Below are 7969 nucleotides of genomic sequence, written 5' to 3' on the forward strand. Positions count from 1 at the left end.
GTCTCTTGTAGAAATATTTTCTAGTTTTCTTTCTTTTTTTTATTAAATCATTTTACTGGGGCTCATACAACTCTTATCACAATCCACACATACATCATTTGTGTAAAGCACACTTATACATTCATTGTCTCATCATTCTCAAAACACTCGCTTTTTTCCGCTTGGGCTCCTGGAATCGGCTCCTCATTTTTCTTCCCCCCCACCTCCTTGCTCCCCCTCCTTCATGAACCCTTGATAATTTATAAATTATTATTTTATCATATCTTACACTGCCCGACGTCTCCCTTCACCCACTTTTCTGCTGTTCATCCCCCAGGGAGGAAGTTACTGTATATGTAGATCCTTGTAATTGGTTCCCCCTTTCCACCCCACCCTTCCCTCTTCCCTCCCGGTGTCACCACTTTCAGCACTGGTCCCAAGGGCTTCATCTGTTCTGGATTCCCTGGGTTTCCCGTTCCTATCTGTACCAGTGCACATCCTCTGGTCTAGCCAGATTTGTGAGGTAGAATTGGGATCATGATAGTGGGGGGAGGAAGAGTTTAAGAACTAGAGGAAAGTTGTGTGTTTTATCGATGCTACACGGCACTCTGAGTGACTCATCTCCTCCCCACTACCCCTCTGCAAGGGTATATCCCCGTCTTCTAGTCAAACCACCACCTCTTGGTCTAGACGTGGTTTCTACATGAGCACAATTATGTAAGTATTCTGGAATTCCAGTTTTTACAGTGTTATCCATAATTTGTTCTTGTTCTGTGACAATTCTATCCCTGCTCTACATGGAAAGTCATTGTATGACACTGCAAACCCAGATGTACTTCAGAGTTTTAATTTAGTTATGTCAAGCCATAGTGTATGTTACATGTTAAGAGCTGTCTGGCAACATCTGCAATCTCAATATTTTATAATTTAGCTGCGTTGGCCTTTCCCCAGACTCAAACTTTCCCTTGGATGATGGATGAAGCTCAAATGCTCTGCAGTTCATAGAGCAAGACTGAATTGACTGATTATCTTTTCCTTACCTCTTTACATGTTCCGGAGTACCTGCATGGCACAAACAATGAAGCACTTGGCTGCTATCTGAAAGATTGTCAGTTCAAGTATACCTAGAGACTCTTCAGAAGAAATACCTATCTACTTCTAAAACAAACAAACAGCTATTGCAAAATCTGTATGGAGCATAATATTCTGATACACATTGGCTTAGACGCAATTGGTTTGTGTGCATGCGTGTGTGATCTTGGGTCTAACCAGATCAGAACCTTCCTGGTGCATATGTTGCTTAATGAGGGGACTCTTTTCCCTGCAAGAACTAGAACCCCACCCCACCGAAAAAAGAACTAGAACCAAGGTCTTGGAAATTAAAACTAAACTCCTTGCTGTCAAGTTGATTCTAATTCAAAGAGACTCCATAGGACTTAGATGTGCCCATAGGGTTTTTGAAGTTATAAATCTTGACAAAAGCAGACTGCCACACCTTTCTCCCACGGTAGGTTCGAACCATTGGTCTTTTGGTTAGCAGCTGAGTGTTTTAACCACTGCAACACCAGGGTTGCTTGTCTCTTTTGCAAAGTGCTATATTTGGCACATCCTGGAAGCTCAGTCAATGTCTGATGGTTTCCATTAGATTGAATAAAGCTACAGTACCCTGAGAAGGGAATCATCCTGCCCATCGTGGTTGGTAGGAAATGAACGCTGCTTACTTCTAACTCCTAACCTCATGTCCTGATTCATGTTTGTGATCTGAAGGAACATTTGTATCCTGAAATACCTTAGATCAATTGGAATAGAGTTGTTGTTTCTTTAGTGTTTACATTTCAGGAAGATTTAGAATTACGTATACAAGCAAATAGGAGCCCTAGCAGCATAGTAGTTATGCTTTGAGCTGCTAACTGCAAAGCCAGCCTTTAAACTAGCCACACTGTGGGAGAAAGATGAGGCTTTCTACTCCCATTAAGTGACAGTTCGAGTCCGTTCTACCCTGTCCTCAGGGGTCACTGTGAGTGCTTGTTGACTCTATGGCAGTACGTTTTTATAGACGCAAACTCAGGGAAACAGTTTGTTTTGATGTTGGTAAGGCACCTGTGTTTAGTTGAGACTGTAAGCATTTGTAGTATTAAGGAGGTTGGACCTATGAACAAACAACCTTGTTTCTTTTTGTTGCTGTTGTTGTTGTTTTAATTGTTTTATTAGGGGCTCATACAACTCTTATCACAATCCATATATACATCAATTGTGTAAAGTACATTTGTACATTCATTGCCTTCATCATTCTCAAAACATTTGCTCTCCACTTAAGCCCCTGGCATCAGGTCCTCATTTTTTCCCTTCCCTCCCCCCTACCCCCTCCCTCATGAGCCCTTGATAGTTTGTAAATGGTTATTTTGTCATATCTTGCACTGTCCGACATCTCCATTCACCCACTTTTCTGTTGTCCGTCCTCCAGGGAGGAGGTCACATGTAGATCCTTGTAATCGGTTCCCCCTTTCCAACCCACCCTCCCTCTACCCTCCCAGTATCGCCACTCACTCCACTGGTCCTGAAGGGCTCATCAGCCCTGGATTCCCTGTACAACCTTGTTTCTTTAAAAAAAAATTATATTTAAATAATTAATTTAAACTTGTGAATATTGGTTGACAACATAATAACACTTTACTAAGTTGAAAAACAGTATTAGAACTTTTACAATAAGTTGAAAATATGCTTAACTTCTATGTATATGAGTAATTAAAATCCTTTAGATAACTGAATTATGTAAGAAAGGAATCAAGTATGTAAATGTCTAAACATAGTTTAAAATGTTCAAAGGTACACCTAATTCTCATTTATCCACATGGTTAGGTTTTAAAGGTCAGGTCGTTATGTGAAAACTGGCATGATGTGGAAAGAGAGATGACCACATCAACTGCCAAATGACACCACCGTGTAAACATCATTGTATCACCGTCAAACCTCCAAGGATGGGAGCCAGCGGGGTGCCACCTAACCCTCACTTCACCGTCACCACCAGGGACTCCGGCCCCTTCAGTTGGCCAGATGCACATATCTAGTGGAAGTGCAATTCTTCTTCTCGAATATTGTCGTAAATGTGAAATGTTGGATAACAAGATAGTAAGTGAGAAAAGGCTGTATTTTTAATACTAAGTTTGCTAAAACCAATTCAATACATTCATGGAAACTTTTTAAAAAAGTGACTGTTAAAATAGGCCAGCTAGGCATAGAATACTAAGATTGATAGGATAGGGGGTAAAAAGACTTAGAGTTTTCATTTGTAAGTTCAGTACATCAGTTGTTCTTTTTTTTAAGAAAAAAAAAATCCTGAACAATTTTTTGTTCACAAAAGCCAGCCAAAGGCACCCCCCCCTGGAAAGAGGGGAATCACACTGACATGCTACATGGCCTAATTTTAAAAATCCTATATAGTAGTTCTCAAATAAAATCTATCTTATGTATTAACAACCACGTGTTCCCAAGTGAATCTTATCTGTATGTCCTATACTGTGCATACAACAATAACCCCCAGTTCTATGTGAGAGTGTGCATTCCGTTTTCCTCTCAACCGAGCAGCAACTGTAAGCAAACATTGCAGACTAGGGTGGAGGACCTTGTCTGGAAGCTGTTTCCACGGCCCTGACATTCAGTAACCCATGTGGAGAACAAAGGGATTCTGCTCTGTGAAGCCTAATTGCCTGCTGACTAAATAAATAAATAGGTGAAGTGCCACATGTATTAAATGTAGGTAAATATTGGTCCTGACACCATGTGTTTGCTGGGGTGCCAGCTGGCCTATGTTGGCAGATTTCAGCAGTCAGAGTGTCTGTCAGCCCACCGAGCATGGGTTGCCATCGTTGGACAGAGCTGAACTATCAAGACGGCCCAACTTGTATCATAAACTTTCCCTTAACATTCTCCCGTCAATGGAAGCTTGCACATCTGACACCCAGAAAAGCCAAAACAGGATAGATCATGATTTTCCAGCCTCAAAGGTCTCCATGGGAGCCTTTGTTAGGGCAGACTGAGACAAATAATACTACCTTTGTTTTATTTCACTGTTAATTAAGAAAGCAGAATTTGCCCTCGTGGAGGGGGAGACCCCAAACCCAGAGTTGGATCACTCGATCACTTGCTGGGGAAGTCACCTTCTTTTACCTCTCACAAAAAAACACTGCCATCGAGTCGATTCGAACTCACCGTGACCCTATAGCGCAGGTTAGAAGGACCCCCGTGGGTTTCAGACACTGTAACTCTTTATGGGACAGCCTTTCTCCCTGGGAGAGGCTGGTGACTTTGAACTGTCAACCCTGCAGTTTGGAGCCAAACACATAAGCACGACACCACCTGGGTTCCGACCTCTCACAGGTCCGGTCTACTCAACCTCACAAGAAGCTGCACACTCGGCCTGTCTCTGTCACTGTGTTTTAGAGGCTCAAGTCAAGTCCACGCAAAACAAAGCCTGGAGAAAAGGGCTGTGAATATGCAAAGTTCATTGTGATGACTTCTACGTGACCACAGTCATCCCCTAGCCACACCTTTGCTTTCTGTCCCCACGCCTGTTTCCTAAGCACAGAATGGCCAGAGGAGAGGAGAGGATGGGACAGTTAGGGGTACTATGAGAGGTGGCCAGGGTGATTTCTTCAAGGCAAGACATGAATGCCTTCTGTCCTCCTAATTCAAATACCCAGAGCAGCAGTTAACTTTTTTCTTTAAAAGAGTGATCTAAGAAAAGCTGAAGAACATCTGTGTAATCATGCTAGCACTGGGAGTTTCTTTTTAATTATTATCACAGTCACTATTTTTAATAATAAGATATGATATTTGTTGTGGTCTATGATTTCTTCAACAATGGCTCATTTCTGTGGTTTATGGAAGGGATGTATACAGAGGTCTAAAATAAAACATCTCTTTATTTGTTTTTACTTTCTTTTTTTGTTGTTGTTGTTGTTTTTTTGGGTTTTTTTTAAATCATTTTATTGGGGGCTTGTACAACTCATCACAATCCGTCCATCCATCCATTGTGTCAAGCACATTTGTACATTTGTTGCCATCATCATTCTCAAAACATTTGCATTCTACTTGAGCTCTGGGTATCAGCTCCTCATTTTCCCCCTCCCTCCCCATGCCCACTCCCTCATGAACCCTTGATCATTTATAAATTATTATTTTTGTCATGTCTTACACTATCCGAAGTCTCCCTTCACCCACTTTTCTGTTGTCCTTCCTCCAAGGGAAGGGTTTATATGTAGAACCTTGTGATTGGTTCCCCCTTTCCACCCCACCTTCCCTCCACCTCCGGTTTAGCCACTCTCACCACTAGTCCCGAGGGGATCATCTGTCCTGGATTCCCTGTGTTTCCAATTTCTATCTGCACCAGTGTACATGTTCTGGTCTAGCCAGATTTGTGAGGTAGAATTGGGATCAAGGGAGTGGGTAGGGGTGGTGAGGAAGCATTCAAGAACTAGAGGAAAGTTGGATGTTTCATCATTGCTACACTGCACCCTGACTGGCTCATCTCCTCCCTGCGACCCTTCTGTAAGGGGATGCCCAGTGGCCTACAGATGGGCTTTGGACTCTGCACTCCCTCTCATTCACAATGATATCATTTTTTGTTCTTTGATGCCTGATACCTGATCCTATCGACACCTTGTGATCACACAGGCTGGTGTGCTTCTTCCATATGGGCCTTGTTGCTTCTGAGCTAGATGGCCGCTTGTTTATCTTCAATCCTTTAAGACCCCAGATGCTATATCTTTTGATAGCTGGGCACCATCAGCTTTCTTCAGCATATTTGCTTTCAGTGATCTTGTTGGGAAGGTGCGCATCATGGAATGCCAAAAACATATATTTAAAAATAGGTGTCTTACCATATTTTCTTGGAGCAGCTGTAACAATTTGCTACAAACTTGGTGGCTTGAAAGAAATGAAAATGATTCGCTTCCTTGGGTAGAGGCTTGCAATCTAAAACCAAGTCCAGACAGGAGGCATGCTCCCTCTGAAGTTGAAGGGGAGAATTCTTTCTTGCTTTGGCTGCCTCCTGGGTGCCTTGGCTTTAGACACATCACTCCAGTCCCTGCCTCTGTATTTTTTATCATCTTCTCCTCTGTGTTCTTTCTTCTTCTTAGAGAGATACAAGTTGTTGGATTTAGGGCTCATCCTAAATGCAGAATGATTTCACTTAGAAATTTATCTACAGAAACCCCTTTCCAAATAAGGTCTAATTCTTAAAATTTTAACTAATTTTATCTACAGAGACCCCTTTCCAAATAAGGTCTCATTCTTAAGTTTTAGGTGGACTTACCTTTTAGGAAAATACTATTCAATCCACTACAGTGACTAATTCCTCTGGATGTAAAAATAATACAAATCTATGAAAGGCTACATAGAAAATAAAGAAAAGTAGAAATAAGATGTAAAGGCATTGCCGATGAAACAACCACATGATCTACTTTGAACCTCACAGTTTTTTATGCCAGTGTTGATCCTCACAGCTCAGAGTATTTCTAGGTTTGGAAACACCTAAGTTTTTGTACATGGAAGATTAAGTGAGCATATTTTCCACCAAGTCTTATACTGCTCTTAAAGCAATGGTCCTAAATACTGACTCTGAAGATCAAGGACTACAGCCTTTAGTATGGATTACAACTCAAAATGAAGAAGACCCAAATCCTCACAAGGGGACCAATAGGTGACATCATGATAAATGGAGAAAAGGTTGTCAAGGGTATTGTCTTGCTTGGATCCACAGTCAACGCTCATGGCAGCAGCAGTCAAGAGATCAAAAGGCACATGGCATGAGGTCAATCTGCTGCACGAGAGCTCTTCAGAGTATTAGAAAGCCAGGAGGTTACTTTGAGGCCTAAGGTGCACCTGACTCAAGCCGTGGTACGTTCAGTTGCCTCCCATGCTTGCCAAAGTTGGACACTGAATGAGGACGACTGAAGAAGAAAAGATGCGTTTGTGTTGTGGTGCTGGCACAGCATACAGACAGCGAGAAAGACCAACAAATCTTCCTTGGAAGAAGTGCGGCCCGAGTGCTCCTTAAAGGCAAGCAGGGTGAGACTGTCTTATGCGCTTCGGACATGTTGTCAGAAGAGACCAGACCCTGGAGAAGGGCATCATGCTCAGTCGAGAAAAAGCTGTGAAAAAGCGCAAGGCCTTCCAAGGGATGGGCGGACACAGTGGCTGCAACAATGATCTCAAGCCCAGGGACAATCGTGAGGGTGGCACAGGACCATGCAGTGTCTTGTTCCCGTGTACACAGGGTCGCTGATGGCGTGTAACAGCGGGTTTCCTTATTGTCTTCTTAACCGAAGAACGGTGAGAGCTTCCCTGTGAGCCTACTCAGGTCTGTGCGTCCATATTTGTTGTGGTGGTGGTGAACTGGCCATAAAATTGATCATGAGAAGCATGAGTAAATGGTAAGTGTTCTGTACAAAAGCCATGTAATGATTTTTAAACTACTGTGTTATTTTGTCTTAGCCATTATCTGTAACTGCACATAGAATTGTCTCTGGAGAGTATTTGGTCTCTTCCAAATAGATGAACATCCATCCAGGGGACGCCCTGGTTGAACACTATTTCTGATGTTCGTGTGATAGGCTAACAACGGCAGTGGGTACTGTCATTAAGTGTCTGGAGCAGCTGTGAAGATGTTTCATTTACAGCAGCCTTCAAAAGCACGAAGATTTGTTCGTCTATAGAAACCACAAAGTATGCAATCTAGGTAGGCAGCCAAATAATGAAAATAACAATTTTAAAAATTAAATAGAATTAAGTCAGAAGACAGCCTTGTTAACCTATATACTCCCTTTCAGTCTCTGTGCCCCAGGTAAAGACCTTGGTTAATAGGTGTGACTGGCTGCAGAAGAGAGCTTTACCTTTACGTCAGTGAAGAAAATGAAGGATCAAAATACATATACAGCAAATCTTCTTAAATAAAATGAATCAAAGGAGGTCTTTCTGAGGTAAGAAGACC

Source organism: Echinops telfairi, unplaced genomic scaffold, assembly GCF_000313985.2.
Source record: "Echinops telfairi isolate 266 unplaced genomic scaffold, ASM31398v2 ScPeMD7_7469;HRSCAF=8507_1, whole genome shotgun sequence".
In the NCBI taxonomy this organism is placed as follows: Eukaryota; Metazoa; Chordata; class Mammalia; order Afrosoricida; family Tenrecidae; genus Echinops; species Echinops telfairi.